The sequence below is a fragment of the Elephantulus edwardii genome, unplaced genomic scaffold, assembly GCF_000299155.1.
Source record: "Elephantulus edwardii isolate Elephantulus edwardi_28Jun2011 unplaced genomic scaffold, EleEdw1.0 scaffold00080, whole genome shotgun sequence".
In the NCBI taxonomy this organism is placed as follows: Eukaryota; Metazoa; Chordata; class Mammalia; order Macroscelidea; family Macroscelididae; genus Elephantulus; species Elephantulus edwardii.
In genome coordinates, this window is record NW_006399830.1 from 12494320 (window position 1) to 12496114 (window position 1795).

At 49.6% G+C, this 1795-nt stretch overlaps 1 protein-coding gene across 1 annotated transcript in view; it reads left to right on the top strand.

Moving 5' to 3' along the window:
• The first annotated feature begins 6 nt into the window (after positions 1 to 6).
• The window catches only part of MDH2 (malate dehydrogenase 2, NAD (mitochondrial)), a 19086-nt gene continuing 17297 nt past the window's right edge, over positions 7 to 1795 (top strand). The window contains exon 1 of the mRNA XM_006889695.1: positions 7 to 64. The gene's annotated coding sequence lies outside the window, so the exon portion shown is untranslated. The remainder of the gene's footprint in view (positions 65 to 1795) is intronic.

Below are 1795 nucleotides of genomic sequence, written 5' to 3' on the forward strand. Positions count from 1 at the left end.
GCTCTCCGCCCTGGCCCGGCCCGCAGGCGCTGCCCTCCGCCGCAGCTTCAGCACCTCCGCCCAGGTAGGCCTGGCCGAGGGCGGTCTGCGCGCGGGGGGCCGGGGTCCCCTGTATGCCCGGCTCGCGGGCAGCGCTCGTCCCGGGAGCTCCAGGCACCGATCAGGGGCTGGGACTCCGATGACCAGCAGGAGAAAAGCACGAGAGAGCTCCCGGGAGGCGGGGAAGTAGCGCCAGCATCGGTGTGCTGCAGCGTGAACGCGCTTCCCGGGGTCCTCTTCCCTTTTGCACGCCTTCAAGGTTGAGAACCAAGGGCTTTAGGACCGAGAGTCATTGACAGCTTTATGTAGCTTGGCCGTGACTCCAGTGTCGAGAGCAGCATCGCAGAGACACCTTGAATCAAAGCAAATGAAGTTTATTCAGGGATCCCGAGAAACCCCCATGGCCACGGTGAAAATGGCCGCTCTCAGATTGGGGAAGGGGTGCTGTTGGAGGGGATCTAAAGGTTACGAAACTCGTAATAGGCTAAAAAAAAATCATTGGAGAATTAAAGAAGGGTTATCTCGAAGCTACAATGTGAGAGCAATCCTGCTTGTAAGTAGGATTAAAGGGTGGTGGAAGGACTGGGCCCTCCAAGTTGGTTGTAAAAGGGGTCCCGGGGCAGTGACAAGACAGATTTTTCTCCAACCCATTAGTAAAAATTGCTTCTTGTCGTCTGTATGTTTCTGGAGACTTCTTGTGAAGATTTATCAATAATGCTGTAAACCAGGATGCTGGGATAGATAATAATAGTTTTGTACCTGCTACACTTCAGAGAAAAGGAATGTCATCTTCAGGGCATGTGGCTAGGTCAGCCACAAGGTTAAAAGAATTGCTGTCGCAGAAGGCAGCTTTTAAAGATCCAACGTGGATTGCAGACTCCCATCAAGATTTTATAATGGAATTAAGGCTAGTGGGTCAGGAGTTGCGATGCCAATCCAAAGGTAGGTAGTGTGGATCCACCAGCTGGGCGGCTCCTTCCATGTGGTTTAAACCTGATGGAGAGACAGCTGCGTGTTGGTACTGACTTAACAGCAGTGAAGCTTGGTGGTTTTATTTGCACACCCATCAAGTGCTTCTGAGTTTAGGCTCTCATCCAACGGTAATCTCATCTTTCCTGCTATATCCAGATGAGTTGTGCTGGATTAAAAGAAATACTTGTTCATTTAATACAGGCAAACTGAAGTGTGTGGGTCAATGACTCACCCAAGGTCCTAGAGCAGTTTGGCCAAAAGATGAGAATTCTGCTTTCCTGCTCATTGTCAGAGACTTAGGGTTACTAAGTCTTCCTGTGTGAAGACTGCTTCCTCAAAGGGGCAACAGGATCTTTCTAAAGACTCCTTCCTGCTGTGTGTGGACAGGACCCTACCTCTGTGTGTTGTGAAAGTGCCTCTCTCAGCCTGGGACCTTTAAAGCTGAAGCTATTTTTAACCATCTTCTTGGACAATGGTTTTCAAACTTTGTCATGTGTCAGAATCTCCCAAAAGCTAGTAAAATACAGAGGCCAAGGCTCAGTGAGACAGGCCAGGACCTGGGTCTTTGGTGCTTTTAACCAAGGGCAGCTTGTTTCAGTACTGTGACAATCAAGAATCAGGTAGTCCATTTTATCTTAAATACCTCAGCCAAATGGAGGTGATTTATTAGAGGCTATTCCAGATGGGGAAGACCCTCTATGAGGTGGATTGATTCAGTGACTGGGGTAATCGGGATGGGTGTATCAGAGGCAATGAGATTGGCACAGGATAGAGCAGGGTTTAG